Here is a 24,080-nt window from a genome sequence, read left to right as displayed (position 1 = left end):
CATATCTTGTGATCTCTGCCATACTGAGGGTTCCTTACAGGCAGAGTCCAGGCCTACTATCCACAGAGCAGGGCTGTCAGTAAAAAGTTAACTACATGATTGGATAAACTGTGCTTTTTGTTACACGAATTGCTCATGCTTAAAATAACAAAGTATCGTTATATTTATATAAACTTATAAAGTTTTTTTACCTGACTATTGATGTTCAAAGAGCAGAACCTGAACAGCAGCTTCGTTTTCTGACATTTTTTTTTTTTTTTAATTCCAGGAAGTGAGTTGATTTTAAGTGTGGAAAGTTACAAAACTTGAGCCACACGGGCTATCAAACATGCTCAGCCATTTCCAAGCACTCTAGCAGAAGTATTCAGTCTTACCCTTTTCAAATGGGAAATCTGGATTGGGGTTTGGGAAGCAAAATAATTAAAAGTTCAATGGCAAAATATAACCAGTAAAATCTTTGATTAACAAAATACATTGTGGAAATAACAATAGAACGTTAAATACGCCATTTCGTGAATGTGCCATGATGAGGTTCAGGAAAAAGAGAAATCATTTTGTACTATTTGTTGGGTTGTGCCTCAGATTTACACAGAGGGAAAATAAAAAGAAATTAGAACAAGCCTGAAGTTTCACTTCCTAAGATTATTCTTTTGTAGCAAAGCTGATAGGAGCAATTAAACTGAAACATAGAAAACACACAAGCTGTTTATTTTCTATAACGTCACAAAGAAAAATTATAAACATAGACTACATTAAAGCAAGAAGATATAAAACAATAATAAAAAATATATATCCACCCCAAAAATGGTATGAAAAATATATTTTTATCCCAAAAGGTGTTTTCTGTTTCTGAGATTTGTTTCCTTTTACTTTGGTCATATGTAGATTATAAGCATCACTTAAGATTCATTATTTTTAATATCTATGATAAGAGAAATAGATATGAGGATGACAAAATAAAATAAATAACACAGATGACTAAATTATAATATAAAAGGCTTAAGGACTAAAGTATTATAGTTAATGGATTTACATAATGTTGATAAAAATAACAGACAATACACCATGGTTTTTGTTTACGGTTTGGTCTCAATCAGAGTTTCATGTTAAAGGTCAATTCTGCCTTTTCTTCAAATTCATCAGCAAATATTTGCATGTGAACAAGTTATAGGACTAGTAAGTGACCTTGTTGCGTTTTTTTAAATCTGTTGTGTACAATTCTCATATGACAAAGGGAAAAGCAGGTTCAAAGAGGAGCTAGAGTGCATAATGGACTTATGACGATTATCCCCATACAACATTAAAGAGCAGCCCCTTTCTAGATTAAGGGAGATCGACTTATTGGGAGATGGATGTCCTGGAATAACATGAACTCACTTGTATTAATTAATATGATCTTTGAAATATGAATTTCTAAAAATTAAGTGTTTTCAACTACCACTTCCCACTATGCTTCCATTTCACTGTCAGCAAAATAAGACAGGAAGAAAGGAATCGAGACTACAAAAAGCTGATCTTTTCTCTCTCATAAAATATATCCTTAGTCTATGCTTTTTAATTGTTTTGGCAAAAAGATCACTATTTTGAATTACAAAAAAATTGAACAATGCAAGAGAATAATTGTTAGCATTATTCCGGTATCATTAAATAAGAGAATTTGGCAATTGTTAATAGAATTATCTGTTTCCCACAACATAATCACCACAGTTGGATGAAGAGCATAATTATGAAAATTATCATGTAATTATATTAAATTTAACAAGTGTTTTCCATATTTATACTTTGAAAATATATCTAAAAATATGTTCTCACTCTACTATGTAATACAAAGATCCACCATTCTGTTTGATTTTTTATTTCTCATAAAAATGAAACTGAATGTTTGTTATAAGTGACTATGTTAACTGTAAGTTTTAGCACCTCTGCTTACTACTATAATCAAATTATATCAAAAGCAACTGGGTATGCTTATTTTGTTGACCTTTACTAAATATCAAGGAAGAGGGATAATTTAATCTTTATTTCCAGGCTAAATTTACTTTAAATTTTTTATGGAGAAAAAAATGCAATAAAAAGTACAAAATGACGAATTGTTAAATTGAAACACAGTTCACTACATTCAGTTAAATATATTCTTTAAAGGAAAAGGATTAAAAGAAGAGAAAGAGAACGGAAAATGAAGGAAGCCAAAAGGACAAGGGGATGAGGAGCGGGAAGAAGAAGAAACTGGAGGAGGAGAAAGGCAAAGTTCTTTTCAGGCCATTTTCAGACTAGTTTGCCTTTAGTCAACAAAGCATTCTGTATTTTTCTTCCAAAATTTTAAAATCAATTTTAATATTCAATCTTTATCAAAATTGGTTCACAGGAATTTTAAAAGATTAGTAAAACTTATAAAGAAAAAGAAAATTGCATTTAAAAAGATGGAGACTTTACCTCCTTTGTATTAGCCTGCATGGAAGTGGAATGCATTATTCTTAGTAAAGCAGCACAAGAATAGAGAAGCATGAATCCCATGTACTCAATTCTCATATGAGGACAGTTAATGACCTAGTACACAGTGGGGAGTGGGGGAAGGGAAGAGCAGAGAGAGGGAGGGAGAGAGGGAAGGAGACGGGGAAGGAGAGAGTAGAAAGAGGGAGAGAGAGGGGGAGGGAAGTGGGGGAAAGGGAGAGCAGAGAGAGGGAGGGAAGGAGAGAGGGAGGGAGATGAGGGGAGGGGAAAGCAGAGAGACAGGGAGCTAAAGCTTTTTCCATCAGACCCAGAGTGACAGACACCCTTGGCTTCCCCAGCCTGAGCTCTTCAGTCTTAGACTGAGCCACACTGCTGGCAGCCCAGTGTCTCCAGCTTGCAGACGCCTGTCCAGGACTTCTTGGCCATCACCGTAATGATGTGAGCCAATTCTTCTAATAAATCTGCTCCTCCATATACATATTCTAGTGGTTCTACCTCTCTAGAGAGCACCAACTAATAAAGATCTGGTATTGGGGAAGCTGAGTATCATTTCTTCTTGCTGTATACCTCACAACACATTGGACGAGATCTACAAAACTGTTCCCCTGCAAAAAAAAAGACTATGATAAGTTAAGTGCATGAGGCTATTTAATAGTGTAAGATAAAAGTTTAAAAGCTAATAAGTGTTGGTGCTGTAAAAGCAGAAAACCACTTCATTGCAATGGCTAGGCAATAACCAGACTTTCAAGTGGACGGCATACACTTACATTTGTAGCCCACAGCCACTCTCTCCACATACAGGTATAGAGAGGGTTTTGAAAATCATAGAAATAAAAACCCAGGTGAAAAAATATAAGAACTCTCCCAAGTCAAATTAGTCAATAGTATACGACTTCTGCCTCTTCACACACAATGCCAATTCACTATGCTGTGTACTTCATCTTCACACCATCGCCCATACTGGAGGTATAAATTGTTAGAGCCTTTTGGAAAATTCGAATTCATTTTATTCATTTTTACATAAATTTGGCTCCACAAAAGTGTATTATCAAAAAACTGACTTTATGTTTAAGCATTGTGTGTGTAACATAAAAATTCTGAAACTTCCTCAATAAATAAAAAAATGTTTGTATGTATGTCTGAATTTGTGAAAGGTAAAATTTCTTGAGATCTCTGCTTTTTGGGCAACCTCATACACAGTGGTGACCCACGGTGACCAATTGTGGTTCTGGATTGCTCTTATTAAGACTTAAGTTATCTGTCATGATATTTCAGATGACCGAAGTTATAACAATAAAGCTGGGTGCACATAATTACCAACCATAATGATATATGTTTATACATTTTGATTTGACCTACTTCTTGTGAATACAGTTTGTCTGTTCGTAATTGTTACACCCATGCAACTGTCATTAATATGCCTGAGTGTTTATTCTTGCAAAAATGTATAGGTTATTACTGCCTATGGTATTGTGTAAAGTGGCCTATGTACTATTATGCCATGTTTTATGTTTCTTAATAGACCTCATTTTAAAAAATATAAATTTATAACTTTTAAATAATTATTTGGGGGGAATTATATTTTCAAGATTTTGAATTTGAGGGATTCTTGGATTCCAGACTGTTTCTTCTGGAGTACAATTTGCTCTCACCTAAAGGACATTCCTGAATCTATGCATTTTTTTGAAAACTGAAAATTCTGAGTAAGCACTTTGTGCAGAAGAAATGCTTATAATTTTGACTAAAATCTTTAATTAGGGTTTGTACCTAATTAAGTAAAATCAGGTACAAATTATTAGGTAAAAATTAGGTAAAAATTATTCTTGGTGGTAATGTGTGAGCTTTAATTTCTAGGATTTGGAGGATGCAACAATTCTTAAGCATAGAATTCTTAAAATATGAGGTTAAATTATTTTTACTAAAATATTGCTTATATTCCTAGTAGAATTGAATGTGTTGTATATCCCTTAAACATATAGCTCCAACTATAAACCCAAGTCAAAGTTTACTCAAACACCCAAAAAAACTGCAATTTATTCATTCAACAATTATTGTCTCGTGTGCCAGGTACTGTTGCTCCCAGCCCTTGGAACACAGCAGTAAACCTTGCCCTCATGAAATACGTATTCTAACGAGAGGAGACAGATAGGGAGCCATCATAGTAATAAATGAGGACACTATCTCCTGTGCTGGAGGTAAGAACTGTTACGGAATAACAATAGGACATGGTAACCAATATTGAAATTGTTGGAAATAGAGGGAGATTCTCAGGCAATTTTAAAGGAGAAGTGGTGGGAAGTAGTCAAAGTACAGATATGTCTCAAAGGCCAAGCAAACAGAATTTCCTGATGAACTGGATATCGATCTTGTGAGAAAAGGTAGTAAGTCAGAGACGGCTCCAAGGTCTCTGAGCAACCTGATGGGCTTGCCATCAACTCAGAAGGAGAAAAATGCTAACAACTATGAAAGTGCCAAATCCAGTGAGTTTTTCCCTGTTGTGCTCCTTTACATTTATAAATACGCCCGAATTTCTTGGAGTCCCCTCCTGGTGCAGTTTTTGTGGCATCAGTTTCCCAAGTCTCCTGTTTCTCTTCTGTCCAGATGCCTCACCTGCCTCCCTCAGCAACGCCTCTTCCTCTACTGGCTCTTACATGTCCACATAGCACCAAGGCTTTCTCTTCTGCCATGTTCCCTAACTCTCCACCCTTTCTAGGAAAATTAGATCTAGTCCTATACTTCTACCATTACCTCAGATGTTTACTCTGTCAAGACGTTCCTGACAAAGTCTTCAAATTCTTTTACATTCTCATCCTCCAAAATCTAACTCCAGTTGTAGCAATTTAGCAATTTAAATCAATATACTTTATCCCATTTCTCATCCCTTGGCAACAAAAATATGGGAATTATGAAACATACCAAGATTTAAAATATCATCAAGCTTGAAATAAATAACAGAAGTCTCTAAAAGTGAAGTGAAGCGTCAAAGCCAGGATACAGAACACATAAGCCTATACTGCAAGCTGGTTGAAGGGGCTTGGAGATTGGCCCAAGGAAGTTTACCTCTCACATGGAAACAGAGTAACCCTGGACTTGTGCAAAATAAAAAGTCAGATATAAGACACTGCATAAAAAGCCAGAGATCTCGAAAGGCTGCGTCTGAGTGCAATGACATTGAAAATGTCCATTAGTGTAGGAAATCTACAAGGGAAGCTTACCTCCACCAGAGATAAACAAGAAGCAGAGGAGGCAGATGTCACACGGATAGGGTCTAGTAGGAGACAGTCAATCCCTAAGACCATGCTACCCTGGTTGTGAAGTTTGAATTCATACATTAATGTGTGGAAATTTCAAGTTGAAAAATTAACATGAAAACTCATGCAAACAGAGGAAACTTCTGAAACTGCAATTAACTGCTATCTAGAAACATTTCTACAACCCACAACATTCTCACACAACAAAAAAGCAAAAACGGAGGGGAAAAGTCAAACTCATAGAAGTAGAGGGTAGAATGTCTGGGGGTGCAGGGTGGATGCGGAAAGGAGAGACATTGGTAAATGGGTACCAAGTTTTAGTTAGATAGTAGAAATAGTGGCTAGTGTTCAGGGCACAGCATTGTAGATAGGAGTTAGAAGGGGCTCCTTTGTGGGTGACTTGTGTAGCCATTGTTGACTGGCTGTTGCTAGGCAGGGCAATGCCAGGGCAGAAAAAAGATCAGCACAATTAAAGGGCCAATCAACAGAGGCTGGTCTGTTTAAGTTTAAAGAAAACAATCAGTGTAAGGCAGCTAGGTTTGAAGGATCTAATTAGTGTTTGCCAGCAGGTTTGGGCAGGCAGATAAGGCATAAAAGCCCAGTCCTGCTGAGCTGCAATGGCAATCTGCTTAGGAACCCTTCCTTCCATCATTTTGGAAGCTACCCCTCTATCAGTTTCTGCTTGCCTGTGGTCTGTGAATTCATTCTTTAATTCCAGATACCAAGAACCCAGGAGAAAGAGAAAAATCTGGTATCATGGTGACTACTGTTAATAATATACTGTGTTTCAAAATAACTTTTATTTATTTTTTTATGCTTGGTTTTAATTTTTTTATTGTTAAATCATAGCTATGTACATTAGTGCAATCAAGGGGTACAATGTGCTGGTTCCATATACAATCTGAAATATTCTCATCAAACTGTTCAATGTAGCCTTCATGGCATTTTCTTAGTTATTGTATGTAGACTTTTGTATTCTGCCTTTAGTAAGTTTTGCCTGTACCCATTCTAAGATGCACTGTAGGTGTGGCCCCACCTATTACCCTCTCTCCACCCTAAACTGCCCCCTCCATTCCCCTTCCTTGGCCCTTTCCTCTTAGTCTTGTGCTATAGTTGGGTTATAGCCTTCATGTGAAAGCTATAATTTAGCTTCATAGTAGGGCTGAGTACATTGGATGCTTTTTCTTCCATTCCTGAGATACTTTGCTAAGAAGAATATGTTCCAGCTCCACCCATGTAAACATGAAAGAGGTAAAGTCTCCATCTTTCTTTAAGGCAGCATAATATTCCATGGTATACATGTACGACTATTTGCTAGTCCATTTGTGGGTCAATGGGCACTTGGGCTTCTTCCATAACTTAGTAACTATGAATTGGGCTGCAATAAACATTCTGGTACGGATGTCTTTGTTATATTGTGATTTTTAGTCTTCTTGGTATAAACCTAGTAAAGGAATTATAGGATCGAATGACAGGTCTATTTTTAAGTCTCTAAGTTTTCTCCAAACATCCTTCCAGAAGCAACATATTAGTGTGCATTCCCACCAGCAGTGTAGAAGTGTGCCCTTTTCTCCACATCCATGCCAACATCTCTGGTTTTGGGATTTTGTTATGTGGGCTACTCTTACTGGGGTTAGGTGATATCTCAAAGTAGTTTTGATTTACATTTCTCTGATGATTAAGGATGATGAGCTTTTCTTCATGTGTTTGTAGATCGTGTGTCTGTCTTCTTTAGAGAAGTTTCTTGTCAAGTCCCTTGGCCACCCTGAGATGGGATCACATGTTCTTTTCTTGTTGATACTTTTGAGTTCTCTGTGGATTCTGGTTATTAGACCTTCATCGGAGGTATAACCTGCAAATATTTTCTCCCATTCTGAGGGCTGTATGCTTGCTTTACTTACTATGTTGTTGGCTGTGCAGAAGCTTTTTAGTTTGATCAGATTACAGTAGTGTATTTTTTATACTGCTTCAATTGCCTGGGGAGTCCTCCTCATAAAATATTCACCCAGGCTGATTCCTTCAAGAGTTTTCCCTGCACTTTCTTCAAGTATTTTTATAGTTTCATGTCTCAAGTTTAAATCTTTTATCTAGTGAAAGTCTATCTTAGTTAATGATGAAAGGTGTGGGTCCAGTTTCAATCTTCTACAGGTTGCTAGCCAGTTCACCCAGCATCATTTGTTAAATAGGGAATCTTTTCCCCACTGGATGTTTTTAATTGGCTTGTCAAAGATCAAATAACTGTAAGTAACTGGATTCATCTCTTGGTTCTCTATTCTGTTCCAGCCATGTACTTCTCTGTTTTTGTGCCAATACCATGCTATTTTGATCACTATCGATTTACAGTACAGTGTCAGGTCTGGTAGCGTGATTCCTGCTGTGTTTTTATTGCTGAGTAATGTTTTGGCTATTCAAAGTTTTTTCTGATTCCATATAAGATGAAGTATTATTTTTGTAAGATCTTTAAAATATGACAATGGAGCTTTAATAGGAATTGCATTAAAATTATATATTGCTTTGGGTAGTATAGACATTTTAACAATGTTGATTCTTCCTAGCCATGAGCATGGTATGTTTTTCCATTTGTTAACATCTCCAGCTATTTCTTTTATTAAAGTTTCATAGTTCTCTTTGTAGAGATCTTTCACATCCTTTGTTAGGTATACTCCCAAATATTTCATCTTCTTGGGCACTACTGTAAAAGGAATGGAGCCCTTGACTTTTTTTTCGGCTTGGTTATTGTTGGTATATATAAAGGCTGCAGATTTATGGGTGCTGATCTTGTAGCCTGAGACATTGCTATATTCCTTGATCACTTCTCAAAGTTTTGTAGTAGAAACAGATATATGATCTGTAGTAGTTTTCCAGATATACGATCATATCATCTGCGAAGAGTGAAAGTTTGATCTCTTCTGACCCTATGTGGATACCCTTGATCGCCTTTTCTTCCCTAATTGCAATGACTAAAACTTCCATTACAATGTTAAGGAGCAATGGAGACAATGGGCAAACCTACCTGGTTCTTGATCTAAGTGGAAATGATTTCAATTTAACTCCATTCAATACTATATTGGCTGTGGGTTTGCTGTAGATGGCCTCTATTAGTTTAAAGAATGTCCCTTCTATACCGATTTTCTTAAGTGTTCTAATCATGAAGGGATGCTGGATATTATCAAAACCTTTTCCTGCATCAATGGAAAGAATCATATGGTCCTTATTTTTTAGTTTGTTTATGTGTTGAATTACATTTATAGATTTAGGTATATTGAACCAGCCTTGAGACCTTAGGATAAATCCCACTTGGTCATGGTGTATAATTTTTTTGATGTGTTGTTGGATTCTGTTTGTTGGAGTATTTTACCATCAATATTCATTAGTGATATTGGTCTATAATTTTCTTTTCTTTTTGGGTCTTTCCCTGGGTTGGGGATCAAGGTGATGTTTGCTTCATAGAATGTGTAGCATAATATTCCTCTTTTTCTATATTTTGGAAGAGGTTTAGTAATATAGGTACTAGTTCTTCTTTAAAGGTTTGGTAGAATTCTGACGTAAAGCCATCTGGTCCTGGGCTTTCCTTTTTAGGGAGATTTTGTATAGTTGATGCTATTTCAGAACTTGATATAGGCCTGTTCCACATTTCCACTTCGTTCTGGCCAACTCTTGGTAGGTGGCATACTTCCAGGTATTGGTTGATTTCTTTCAGATTTTCATGTTTCTGAGAGTAGAGTTTCTTGTAGTATTTGTTAAGGATTTTTCGAATTTCTGAGGGGTCTGTTGTTATTTCATCGTTACCATTTCTGATTGATGAAATTAGAGATTTTAGTCTTTTTTTTCCTTGTTAGGTTAACCAAAGGTTTATCTATTTTATTGATCTTTTCAAAAAACCAACTTTTGGATTTATTGATCTGTTGTATAATTCTTTTGTTTCAATTTCATTTAATTCTGCTCTGATTTTGGTTATTTCTTTTCTTCTGCTGGGTTTGGGGTTGGAGTATTCTTCCTTCTCCAGTTGCTTGAGATGTCCCATTAAGTTATTAACTTCCTCTCTTTCCATTTTCATGAGGAAGGCTTGCAGTGCTATAAATTTCCCTCTTAGGACTGCCTTTGCAGTATCCCAGAGATTCTGGTAATTCATGTCTTGATTGTTGTTTTGTTCCAAAAATTTGGTGATTTCCTTCTTAATCTTATCTATGACCCATTTATCCTTCAGCATAAGGTTGTTTAGCTTCCATGTTCTTGTATGGGTATGCAGATTCCTGTTGTTATTGAGTTCAACTTTTATTCCATGATGGTCTGAGAAGATGCAAGGAATAATTTCTATTTTTTTAAATTTGCTAAGGTTAGATTTGTGGCCTAGGATTTGGTCGATTTTGGAGTATGTTCCATAAGCTGTTGAGAGGAATGTGTATTCAGGTTTGTTGGGATGAAATGTTCTGTAGATGTCTGTTAAGTCCAGATGTTGAATGGTTAAGTTTAAATCTAAAATTTCTTTGGTTAGCTTCTTTTGGGAAGATCTATCCAGCACTGCTAAAGAGGTGTTAAAAGCTCCAACTACTATGAAACTGGAGGAAATCAAGTTGCTCATGTCTGTTAGAGTTTCTTTTATAAATTGAGGTGCATTCTGGTTGGGTGCATAAATATTAATAATTGAGATCTCATCATATTGAGTATTACCTTTAACAAATATGAAGTGTCCATCCTTATCCTTCTTTATTTCAGCTGGTTTAAAGCCTATTGCCTCTGCTAATAGGATTGCGATGCCTGCTTTTTTCTGCTTTCCATTTGCCTGGGGTATAGATGACCATCCCTTCACCTTGAGTCTATATTTGTCTTTCAATGTAAGATGCGATTCTTGTATGCAGCATATATCTGGCCTGAGATTTTGTATCCAGTCAGCCAACCTGTGCCTCTTTAGAGGACATTTTAAACCATTCATGTTAATTGAGAATATTGATAAGCCTTTCAAGAGTTCGGTGGACATTTTTAATCCTTTTGCAACTGTGGAAGTTGGAATTTGATCAAAATTTTCTGGGTGGGTTTACTTTTGTGGTGGAGGATTATGCTGGTCTTTATGGAGGATAGGTCTGAGAATATCCTGGAGAGCTGGTTTAGTTATGGCAAATTTCTTCCACATGTGAATGTCCTTGAAGTATTTAATTTCTCCATCATAAATGAAACTCAGTTTAGCTGCGTACAGGATCTGGGTTGAAAGTTTTTTTGTTTTAGAGATTACAAGTCGATGACCATCCTCTTCTAGCTTGAAAGGTTTCATCAGAGAGATCTGCAGTTATTCTAATATTCTTGCCCTTGTAGGTGATGGTTTTCTTTCATCTGGCTGCTTTCAGCATTTTCTCCTTCATGTTAACTTTAGTGAAATTGATTATGATGTGTCTGGGGGATGTCTTATTTGAGTCGTGCTGGAGTTCTGAAACTGTCTGCTATCTGAATTTCACAATCTCTTGTCATGTCTGGAAAGTTCTCCTTCATAATCTCATGGAGAAGAGACTCTGTGCCTTGTGAAACCACTTCGTCACTTTCAGAGATCCCTATAAGATGAATATTGGTTTTCTCTTAATTATCCCAGAGCTCTCTGTGAGAGTGATCTGTTTTTGCCCTCCATTCTCTTCCTCTTTGAGAGTTTGGGAGCGTTCGAAAGCTTTGTCTTCAGTGTCAGAAATCCTTTCTTCTGCTTGCTCCATTATGTTACTGAGGGATTCTACTGTGTTTCTCAGATCTTTGAGAGCTGCAACTTCTTGTCTCAATGTGTCAAAATCTTTGGTCATTTGGTCTTTGAATTCATTGAATTCTTGAGATCTCTTTTGGGTTACTGCTTGGAATTCTGATTCGATCTTATTTGCTATCCAGATTCTGAATTCGATTTCTGACATCTCAGCTATTTGTTTGCGCATGGGATCTTGTGCTGTGTCTGCCCCATTGGTCCTTGGGGGAGTTGATGTACTCTGATTATTCATATTGCCAGAGTTTTTCTGTTGATTTTGCCTCATGATTGTTTTTCACCGCTGCCTCTGGCCATCCTCAGAGTTGGGGAGGTGTCTCTCCAAGATTAGACCCCAGCGGGATCACTGTGTTGTTGCTGGATCTTTGTAGGGAGTGACTCTGTGTAGTTCCTCTGGGGCTGCCCCAGCAAGGGAGGTCTGGTTGTGGAAGCAGCTCCGGAGTGTGACACACCCGGATACAGCAACAGGGCAGGAGGTGGTGCGCACAGTTCTGGAAGTGCCTGGTGCCCAGTGACTTTGGCACAGACAGCCCAAATCTTCAGCAGTATCTGACCAGGAAAAGGGCTCTATGCAGAGGCAGGGTGGGCCATGGAGGGCACGCAGCTACCAGAGTCCCTGGCCAGACGAGTGGGCCGGTGTGGAGGCAGGGCAGTATAGGAGGGAGAACACAGGGTTGCGTGGCTCCCACAGTTCCTGGTCAGGGCATGTGGAGGCCTGGAGGGCACGGGTCATGGGTCGGGGGTCATGGCACAGCTCTTATGGAGGTCCGGCGGCGGCCAAGCCCAGGAGTTTGGGGTTGCTATGAGCTGTGACGCCACGGCACTCTACCCAGGGCAACAGCCCGAGTCTCCAGTGTGCCAAAACTGGTCTCACTCTGCCCCTAAGTGTTAAGGCTATAAGGCAGCTCAGTCCCCGCCTTTAGGCTGCTCTGTCACTAGGTTACTAGCTCCCACCAGATCCTTGCTCTGCTACCCTGAGGGTGGAGCTTACTGGGGCAGTTCTCTCACAATGGCTCCCTGTGGCCCACAGCCAAACACTATTAGCACCGTCCGGTTCAGTGGCTCAGTATGGGGCCCTAGACAATGCCCAGAGTTCTCTGCACTCCTGCTCAAGCTCTCTCCCAGGCAGTTCAACTGAGTGCCAAGTCCAAAAACACCAAAACAGTTCACAGGTAAGGCCTTTCCAGTTTGCAGTTTCACTGCTGCTTGTACTTACAGCTGCCAGCGGGATTAGTTCGATCGAACACATGCAACCACTTGCCAGTTTTCCACTGTTTTTGTCCTCCTCTTGGGGTGTAGAAGTGCCTTGCTGACTCCCTGTATCCTCAAAGGGATGATTATAGGCAGATCCCACCAGCCAGAGATCTCTGGAGTCTTACCTCCCCAGACTCACCATGCCCAGCTGCAGGGAAGCTGTTACTCGGCCGCAATCTTGCTCCACTCACCTCAAAATAACTTTTAAAAAAGAAGATTTTAAATGTTCTCACCACCGAGACAAGAATTAAGGTGTTTGATATGCTCATTAAACTGATATGATGATTCTGCAATGTACATATTGTTCAGGGAAGGACCTAATGCAGCCCCATGGAAACCTGTCCTCTTCCTCTTCTTTCTCCCTCCCCTCTCTCTCCCCCCTTATCTTACCATCTTCTCTCCTCTTCTCCATACCCCTATTCCTCTCCACCCTAGAAGTTTCAAGTTTTGTACCAAAGGATCTTAACTTACCTAGCAAGCTGTGGGATTTGCCCACCCCCAAAGCCCATATAAAAGGGGTTTCTAACTGTCCCCTTGACTCAGGTGCCACCTTTGCACTGTCCAGGTTGGTCACCCTCCCCTATCAAAACATCACATTATACCCTACAAATTTTATTTGTCAACTAATGTAAAATAAAACATTGAAAGAGAGTAATTGGAACATTCTTGATAATTAAACTGAGCTAAATAAAAACTTCCAGTACATATTGTCCTATCCTAAACCATAAGAAAAACATTCACTTTAGTTCTCAGATTAAAAATTAGCAGTGTAATCCTTGAAAGTTAAATGCAAATTTTCTTACCTTTTTTCATTAACTTTTTTGATAAATAATTATAATGTACAATATCAGAAGCTATGGCTCTAAAAAACAATGTCTGTAAGAGTGAGCAAGTAAACTGAATTATAGTAGTTGGTGACATTTTCTGTTAATGGAATAATATGCTATCAATAAATGTATGAAGTTAATAACTTTCCAAACCCAATTAAAAGTTGGCACAAAGGAAAATATGATAATTTATATCTTGACATAAATATTATTTAGGTTATTTTCTAGTATTAGAAAAATCCAATAAAAGCCATACTCTTTCCCCTGTCAATAATCCCTGTCTATAAACTCACGCTCAAGATACAAGAATGATTTTACACATGCCATTCCCTGCAGGGACCAATTTCTTTCTAGGAAGAATTTCTCACTTTCATATCTAGGCTTGATGTACTTTAAATTTTTCTGGACTACAGAATGCATCATATTATGTTATAATCATTAGCCAACCCATTTCTTTTCTCTTGGATACCATGAACTTTTTTGAAGGCAGAGAACACTTATGTTCCAGAACCTTCCAAAGCATCTGACAGATTCCTACTCAAAAAAATTTTATTATAAAACAAAACAAATTACTTTGAATTCTTTTGCCTCCTCATAAATAGCATGTTATAATACTTCAGTACATGTTATAGCAAGAGTGTACAAAATGAAAACTTTTATACCAACTATTGACAATAAACATACATGTTGGAGAGGCCAAGTTGAATTCATATGCTTAGTCTGGGCAAGTTCAGTAACCAGGCACATGTAGATAAACCTAGCAGTTTAACAGAATTAAAATGTATACCACTTTTTAAAACTATGTACTCATGCTTATATGAATCAACCACATTAATCTATGGATTGGTAAATTGATTATATTGATCAGGGTTTATAATATAAACAATGTTATTAAATCTTACAAACTCTTGTGTATGTATGTATAACAACTAAGTCTGATTTTTTAAAAATCTAATTTAGCTTTAAATTAAAAACTTTGTTACAGTGAAATTATGGACATTAACTTTAATCTCTTGCCTGAACAATGTCTGAAAAATAAGGTTCACCCAATATGTCCTGAGTTAGTAATACGTATTCGATAAGTGAATCAACTGAATGAGTATGCTTATTTAAAATGTGATTTTACAGAGTGTTGGTTTCAATTTATATTTATCAGCAAGTAACTTGTAAATTTGCCTAAGAAAGGCTCTAAAATGAGGTTGGTTTTCATTAGGTTGATTTATCTAAATATATCCTCATTTAAAGATTTATCGGTAGGAAAATTAAACACTATTGATCACGATATGATTATATAGGTGAGAGAACTATAAAGAAAAGTTACCAAATGATTCTTAGGCAGTGGGGAAAGGAAGTGGACTGTGATAAGAAAGAGGTATATGGAGAGCCTCCCAGGGATGCAGAAATACCTTTATTGACTTGGATGATGGTCAGATGGTTATTGCTTTACAATTATTTGTTAAACTGTATATATATTCAATGCATAGTTTACCAGGTCTGACAATTAAGTTTGTGAACTCGTTCTAGAAAAAGTGCTGCATACTTCATTGCTGAGTGTTAGTATGGTCACATTTGAAGTACTCCCCTTGGAAAGCCATGCACTGGTGCCAGTGCCTACTCCATCCTTCAAAGCAATTTGGAACTCTTTTTCTGGAATAGGCCTCAGAGCTTTCAGTATTGCCCTTGATGTCCTGAATGTCATTAAATGTCTTCCTGTCAATATTTCTTTTACCTTTGGGTAAAGAAAAAAATTATGGGGATATTAGGTGAGCAGGGAAGGTGCTCCAATACAGTTATTTGTTTACTTGCTAAAAACTCCCTCACAGACAGTGCCAATTTAGCTGGCACATTGTTGTGATGTAAGAGCCATGAGTTGTTAGCCAAGATTTTCAGTTAAGATTTTCCTAGGTGTTTTTCTATTGATGTTTATTTGATCTGCTATGTTTTTCATAGTCAGGTGACAATTTTGACATACAATTTGACAAAGTTCTGCAGTGTTTCCATCAATTCTGCTCATTACTGGCCACCCTGACCTATTTTCATCAGTAACACTGTCTCTTCCCTCAGAAAAACATTTAATCCATTTGTACACTGCTGTTTTCTTCATGACATTATTCTCATAAACTTGAACTGATGTGTCCCTGATGCTATTCTTACGACAGCACACAAAAACATGCAACATGCAATAACAAATGCCACTCAGTAAGACACCACCACATGTTGACACAAACATAGCCGTGAGACCCTGATATACAAAGGTTATGAAACCTCACCAAGTTGTTTGTACAGTGCTGCCAGCATAAGCTCCTGGTGGCAAGTTAATGAACTTAATTGACAAACTATATATATATATATGTATATATATATATATATGAGAAAGAAAAAAGAATGGATATGCATATAGCATCTATGTTAATTCTCTACAGTTGCTACAACAAAGTGACATAAACAGGGTGGCTTAAAATAACAGACATGCATTTTCTCATAGTCCTGGAGGCTAGAAATATGAAATCAAGGTATCCGTGGAGTCATACTCTCTCTGAAGGCTCTAGAGAAGAATCTATTGCATGCCTTTCTCTTGGCTTCTGATGTTTCCTGAAATCCTTGACATCTGTTGGCTTGCAGATGCATCACTCCAGTCTCTGCCTACATTGCCACCTGCCAGTCTCCCTCTGGGACTCTGTGTGGCTTTTCTCCTCTTCTTATTAGGTCACCAGTATATTGGATTAGGGCTCACTCTAATCCAGTATGATCTCATCTTAGCTTGATTACATCTGAGAAGATCTTATTTTTAAATAATAGGAAGGAGGCATGTATGACATGGACATAGTCTAATAGGAGAAATTCAACCCCCAAACCTATGGTAGGTACCAGGTATCACAGGCCAGGACTTCAACATATATTTTTAAGGTGTACATTAAGTCTATTGCAGAAACTTTGCTAATGTCGTAAGAAAAGTTTGAGCTATTCTCTCATTATTTTAATTAGATACAGGCTACTTCTACCTGTATCTATTCTTTCTGTAATTTGACCAATATTAATAACAAATAATATATAATGTGTGTATGAGAACAGAAGAGAAAGAGAAAAAGTGAGCAAACTGAAATTAAAGGCTAACAGGAGTCAGGCTTCAGTTAAATTTAGCCATGTCCATTATCCTGCTACATATTAGTCAAATGTGCAGTAAATAAACGAGATTCACAGTGTAAAGCACAATGTGGGCTATGGTAGAGGTCTGGACTCCATGTTCTTTTAGTGTCTGCATTTTACTTCTCCAGAATTCTTTTTTAATCATATTTATCTTGCTTTGTGTTGCTTTTGCAAGCACTGGTTCTCAAACTTGCAATTAAAAGTTAAGTAGAAGTTTTTATTTTGCAGCAGTATTCTTAAATATTTATGAAGGATCTTAAGTCTGACTCGCTTTGAGGAAATATAGATGAATTAATAATTGATGTGGCTGCTTTGCAGAAAATTAAAGGTTGGAAGCACGTGTTAAAAAATTAAATCATCCATGGCTAAGACAGCAGATGTTATTTATTTAAAATCCTACAAAAATGTACAATTAGGTTCATTCTTCAGTCCAAGTCAACTGAAAACTTAACGATTCATTTCAACTTTTCAGATTCTAAAACCTGAGGCTAGTCAAAGACTAGACAATAAAGGAGAAATTCCTTTATCCTAGAATTTTTAAGAATGTGGTTTATTCACACAGAAAAGAAAGTAAATAGAAAATGAGAATCTGGGAGGGGGAGACAAGATGGCGGACTGAAGCCAGCTTTCAACAAAGGCTCCCGTCCAGAAGGAGAGTTAAGGGACAGGAATTTAGTAAGTATCCTGGTGGACTTGAGCCTCACCAAGAGAGAAGGCTGAAGAACGCACATCAACACCGCTGAGGCAAGTTGTGATCACAAGGACGCAAACAAAAGCTGAGACTTCAAGCCAGAGTAGAAGTTGCAATAGGATCGAACAGAAACCAGCTGAAAACAAGACAGAACCACTTTGCTCCACCACACCAGACAGGGCCCCAGTTTCTCAGGCCACAACACTGTACGGGCCCTCGATAAAACCCCAGGGGAAAAACCAAAGGGAGTAAACCATGGGGCGGAATCAGCGGAAAAACTCTGGTAACATGAATAACCAGAATAGATCAACCCCCCCAAGAAAAGATACGGCAGATGTGATTGAAGATCCCATTCATAAACAACTGGCTGAGATGTCAGAAGTCGAATTCAGAATTTGGTTTGCAGACAAGATCAATAAAATGGAATTAGGAATTCGAGGAGAAATTCAAAAACTGTCTCAAGAATTTAACGAATTTAAAGACAAAACCACCAAAGACTTAGACACACTGAAACAAGAACTTACAGCCCTCAAAGATATGAAAAATACAGTAGAATCCCTCAGTAACAGAATGGAGCAAGCAGAAGAAAGGATTTCTGACATTGAAGATAAAGTCTTCGAACGCTCCCAATCTCTCAAAGAGGAAGAGAAATGGAGAGCAAAAACGGATCACTCACTCAGAGAGCTCTCAGATAATTCGAAAAAAAATAACATAAGAGTTATAGGAATTTCGGAGACTGATGAAGTGGCAGCCAAGGGCACAGAGGCCCTTCTACATGAAATTATGAAAGAAAATTTTCCAGACATGCCTAGAGAATCTGAAATTCAGATAGCAGACAGCTTCAGAACCCCAGCACGATTCAACCCCAATAAGCCATCTCCCAGACATATCATAATTAGCTTCACTAAAGTTAACATGAAAGAGAAGATTCTCAAAGCAGCCCGGCGAAAGAAAACTATAACGTACAAAGGTAAGAATATTAGAATAACTGCAGATCTCTCTGCTGAAACTTTTCAAGCAAGAAGAGGCTGGTCATCAACTTTTAATCTCCTAAAGCAAAAAAACTTTCAACCCAGGATCTTGTATCCAGCTAAACTGAGTTTCATCTATGATGGAGAAATTAAATACTTCAATGACATTCATATGTTGAAAAAATTTGCCATAAGTAAACCAGCTCTTCAGGATGTTCTCAGACCTATCCTCCACAATGACCAACCCAATCCTATACCACAAAAGTAAACTCACTCAGAAACTTCGGATCAAACTCCAACTTCCACACTGGCGAAAGGATTAAAAATGTCCACTGGACCTTTGAAAAACTCGATACCCAAAATTCCACCAGACTTATCCTTACTCTCCATCAATGTGAATGGCTTAAACTGTCCTCTAAAGAGGCACAGGTTAGCTGACTGGATACAAAAACTTAAGCGAGATATTTGTTGCATACAAGAGTCACATCTCAACTTAAAAGACAAATACAGACTCAGGGTGAAAGGATGGTCATCCATATTTCAGGCAAATGGTAATCAGAAAAAAGCAGGTGTTGCAATTTTATTTGCAGATACAGTAGGCTTTAAACCATCAAAAGTAAGGAAGGACAAGAATGGTCACTTCATATTTGTTAAGGGTAATACTCAATATGACGAGATCTCAATTATTAATATCTATGCACCCAACCAGAATGCACCTCAATTTATAAGAGAAACTCTAACAGACATGAGTAACTTGATTTCCTCCAGCTCCATAATCGTTGGAGATTTCAACACTCCCTTGGCAGTGTTGGATCGATCCTCCAGAAAGAAGCTGAGCAAAGAAATCTTAGATTTAAACCTAACCATCCAGTATTTAGATTTAGCAGACATCTACAGAACATTTCATCCCAACAAAACTGAATACACATACTTCTCATCAGCCCACGGAACTTACTCCAAAATTGATCACATTTTAGGTCACAAGTCTAACCTCAGTCAATTTAAAGGAATAGAAATTATTCCATGCATCTTCTCGGACCATCATGGAATAAAACTTGAATTGAGTAACAACAGGAATCTGCATACCCATACAAAAACATGGAAGTTAAATAACCTTATGCTGAATGATAGCTGGGTCAGAGATGAGATTAAGAAAGAAATCACCAATTTTTTGGAACAAAATGACAATGAAGACACAAGCTATCAGAACCTCTGGGACACTGCAAAGGCAGTTCTAAGAGGGAAATTTATAGCACTGCAAGCCTTCCTCAAGAGAACGGAAAGAGAGGAAGTTAACAACTTAATGGGACATCTCACGCAACTGGAAAAGGAAGAACATTCCAACCCCAAACCCAGTAGAAGAAAAGAAATAACCAAAATTAGAGCAGAATTAAATGAAATTGAAAACAAAAGAATAATACAACAGATCAATAAATCAAAAAGCTGGTTTTTTGAAAAGGTCAATAAAATAGTTAAACCTCTGGCCAACCTAATCAGGAAAAAAAGAGTAAAATCTCTAATATCATCAATCAGAAACAACAAAGACGAAATAACCACAGACTCATCAGAAATCCAAAAAATCCTTAATGAATATTACAAGAAACTTTATTCTCAGAAATATGAAAATCTGAAGGAAATAGACCGATACTTGGAAGCACGCCACCTTCCAAGACTTAACCAGAATCAAGTGGAAATGTTGAACAGACCCATATCAAGTTCAGAAATAGCATCAACTATACAAAACCTCCCTAAAAAGAAAAGCCCGGGACCAGATGGTTTCACGTCAGAATTCTACCAAACCTTTAAAGAGGAATTAGTACCTATATTACTCAACCTGTTCCAAAATGTAGAAAAAGAAGGAAGACTACCCAACACGTTCTATGAAGCAAATATCACCCTGATCCCCAAACCAGGAAAAGACCCAACAAGAAAAGAAAATTATAGACCAATATCACTAATGAATATAGATGCAAAAATATTCAACAAGATCCTAACAAACAGAATCCAGCAACACATCAAACAAATTATACATCATGACCAAGTTGGTTTTATCCCAGGGTCTCAAGGCTGGTTCAATATACGTAAATCTATAAATGTAATTCAGCACATAAACAAATTAAAAAACAAAGACCATATGATTCTCTCAATTGATGCAGAAAAAGCTTTTGATAATATCCAGCATCCCTTCATGATCAGAACACTCAAGAAAATTGGTCTAGAAGGGACTTTTCTTAAACTGATAGAGGCTATCTACAGCAAACCCACAGCCAATATCATATTGAATGGAGTTAAATTGGAATCATTTCCACTCAGATCAGGAACCAGACAAGGCTGCCCATTGTCTCCATTGCTTTTCAACATTGTAATGGAAGTTTTAGCCACCGCAATTAGGGAAGAAAAGGCGATCAAGGGTATCCATATAGGGTCAGAAGAGATCAAACTCTCGCTCTTCGCAGATGATATGATTGTGTATCTGGAAAACACTAGGGACTCTACTACAAAACTCCTAGAAGTGATCAAGGAATACAGCAGCGTCTCAGGTTACAAAATCAACATTCATAAATCGGTAGCCTTTATATACACCAACAACAGTCAAACTGAAAAAGCAGTTAACGACTCTATCCCATTCACAGTAGTGCCAAAGAAGATGAAATATTTGGGAATTTACCTAACAAAAGACGTGAAAGATCTCTATAAAGAGAACTATGAAACTCTAAGAAAAGAAATAGCTGAAAATGTTAACAAATGGAAAAACATACCATGCTCATGGCTAGGAAGAATCAACATTATCAAAATGTCCATACTACCCAAAGCAATATATAATTTCAACGCACTCCCTATTAAAGCTCCACTGTCATATTTTAAAGATCTTGAAAAAACATTACTTCGTTTTATATGGAATCAGAAAAAACCTCGAATAGCCAAGACATTACTCAGAAATAAAAACAAAACAGGAGGAATCACACTACCAGACCTCAGACTTTACTACAAATCGATAGTGATCAAAACAGCATGGTATTGGCACAAAAACAGAGAAGTAGATATCTGGAATAGAATAGAGAACCAAGAGATGAATCCAGCTACTTACCGCTATTTGATTTTTGACAAGCCAATTAAAAACATTCAGTGGGGAAAAGATTCCCTATTTAACAAATGGTGCTGGGTGAACTGGCTGGCAACCTGCAGAAGACTGAAATTGGACCCACACCTTTCACCATTAACTAAGATAGACTCTCATTGGATTAAAGATTTAAACTTAAGACATGAAACTATAAAAATACTAGAGGAGAATGCAGGGAAAACCCTTGAAGAAATTGGTCTGGGTGAGTATTTCATGAGGAGAACCCCCCGGGCAATTGAAGCAGCTTCAAAAATACACTACTGGGACTTGATCAAACTAAAAAGCTTCTGCACAGCTAAGAACACAGTAAGCAGAGCAAGCAGACAGCCCTCAGAATGGGAGAAGATATTTGCAGGGTATAACTCTGACAAAGGTTTAATAACCAGAATCCACAGAGAACTCAAACGCATCAGCAAGAAAAAAACAAGGGATCCCATCGCAGGCTGGGCAAGGGATTTGAAGAGAAACTTCTCTGAAGAAGACAGGCGCACGGCCTTCAGACATATGAAAAAATGCTCATCATCTTTAATCATCAGAGAAATGCAAATCAAAACTACTTTGAGATATCATCTAACTCCAATGAGACTAGCCTATATCACAAAATCTCTAGACCAGAGATGTTGGCGTGGATGCGGAGAAAAGGGAACACTTCTGCACTGCTGGTGGGAATGCAAATTAATACATTCCTTTTGGAAAGATATATGGAGAACACTCAGAGATCTAAAAATAGATCTGCCATTCAATCCTGTAATTCCTCTGCTGGGCATATACCCAGAAGACCAAAAATCACAACATAACAAAGATATTTGTACCAGAATGTTTATTGCAGCCCAATTCATAATTGCTAAGTCATGGAAAAAGCCGAAGTGCCCATCGATCCACGAATGGATTAATAAATTGTGGTATATGTATACCATGGAATACTATGCAGCCTTAAAGAAAGATGGAGACTTTACCTCTTTCATGTTTACATGGATGGAGCTGGAACATATTCTTCTTAGTAAAGTATCCCAAGAATGGAAGAAAAAATACCCAATGTACACAGCCCTACTATGAAACTAATTTGGGACTCTCACATGAAAGCTATAACCCAGCTACAACTTAACAACAGGGGGAAGTGGGAAAGGGGGGGGTGGGTAGAGGGAGGGGAATCGGTGGGATCACACCTGTGGTGCATATTACAGGGGTATTTGCGAAACTTGGTAAATGTAGAATGTAAATGTTTTGGCACAGTAACTGAGATAACGCCGGAAAGGCTATGTTAAACACTGTGATAAAAATGTGTCAAATGGTTTATGAAGTGAGTATATGATGCCCCATAATCATATCATTGTATACAGTTATGATTTAATAAAAAAATTAAAAAAAAAAAAAAAGAAAATGAGAATCTGTATGTTCTGTAGTATCTGGGCCTAGAGGCATGACCCATTTACAGTTTTAGTATTTGTGTAATGTTATAGAAATCACATTGCCTATTCACCACTTACAGAGTAATTGTAGCTCTTACACATGGACTTTTTTTATGTATTTAAAGAAAATAAATGAAATACAAGATGCAGAAAAATATTAAGTTAAAAAATCCTGCTACAACTAAGCAAAGGTAATTCCAACAGCAAGAAGAGTTCGCACTTTTACACAAGATTTATGGAACTTGCAATCTTGTCTGGGAGTATAATTTACTGGGCAACCTTTCTATAAAAGATCAGCAATTTTATTTCTGCCCAGAGAATGAGAGAGAACACTCTCAGACTCTGTTAGAGACAGAAGAGTAGAAAGTGTAAGCTCCACAAGTCCTCACGAATAGCCTCATCTTCTTATCCCAGACTGAAAAAACATGGCAGAGTCAGTTTGATGAACAACAAATTATGCTCCTAGGTAAAACTGTCTAATCTTTTCGATGGTATAATTTTTAAAAGGCATTTATTCATCTGTCCAGATTTAGATCCTCTCATTCCTTTACAATAAAATAATTTCATAACTTGATGGATCATGTTTTATAATTCTGGTTTATGCATCTCTGCTACTGGAAGATTCCTACAAAACACCTGTCCTAAGAATTACCAACTTGCAATACTCAAGGCAGTACTTTAGAGATTTATTAAAAATATGAATCAAGAAAAGCCTTCCTGGATTCTCTAAAAAAGTAAGAATTTTAATAATTCTAATAGAAGTGGATTTTGAAGGCCATGTGTATCCCTCGGTGGTCTGAAACCTGAAATATTTTCCTCCAATTTCTCAGAATCAGCTATTTTTCGGAAGACCTCATTTAATTCAAACTCTTCTATTTTTGGTTGATCCTATCAAATTGCTTATATTTACTGTTGGCCCTATCTTATATTTCCTATTGGTTTTATCATAGAAAAAAAGCAAGTTGTGCTTCCATCACAATACTGACTGAAATCTTCTTTATATGACTCTCCCTGTGGCTCAGAGAAATAATCTGGGCTTGAAGTAGAAGTTCCTCAATAGTCTTCTGAATGGAGAGTCAACAGAATGCCCTTGCTCCATTTGGTTCCTTTTAATGTCCTTTAGTCACTTGATAGAAGTCACTGAGCTTTTGTGGCCCCAGATATAACAGGTGCCTGCACATCTCATCTGCCTTATATTACAAAACAAAATAATTTTTCTTACTC

The 24,080-nt window shown here is 37.4% G+C and overlaps 1 long non-coding RNA gene across 1 annotated transcript in view; it reads right to left on the bottom strand.

The window, feature by feature from the left end:
* Positions 1–275: 275 nt before the first annotated feature.
* LOC128585790 (uncharacterized) overlaps positions 276–24,080 on the bottom strand; it is a 69,392-nt gene continuing 45,587 nt past the window's right edge. The window contains exon 3 of the long non-coding RNA XR_008380110.1: positions 276–392. This is a non-coding gene — a long non-coding RNA (uncharacterized LOC128585790). The remainder of the gene's footprint in view (positions 393–24,080) is intronic.

Source organism: Nycticebus coucang, chromosome 5 (assembly GCF_027406575.1).
Source record: "Nycticebus coucang isolate mNycCou1 chromosome 5, mNycCou1.pri, whole genome shotgun sequence".
NCBI classification, from domain to species: domain Eukaryota; kingdom Metazoa; phylum Chordata; class Mammalia; order Primates; family Lorisidae; genus Nycticebus; species Nycticebus coucang.
The sequence above is the reverse complement of the archived record's forward strand: the minus strand, read 5'-3'. Positions and strand labels throughout refer to the sequence as shown.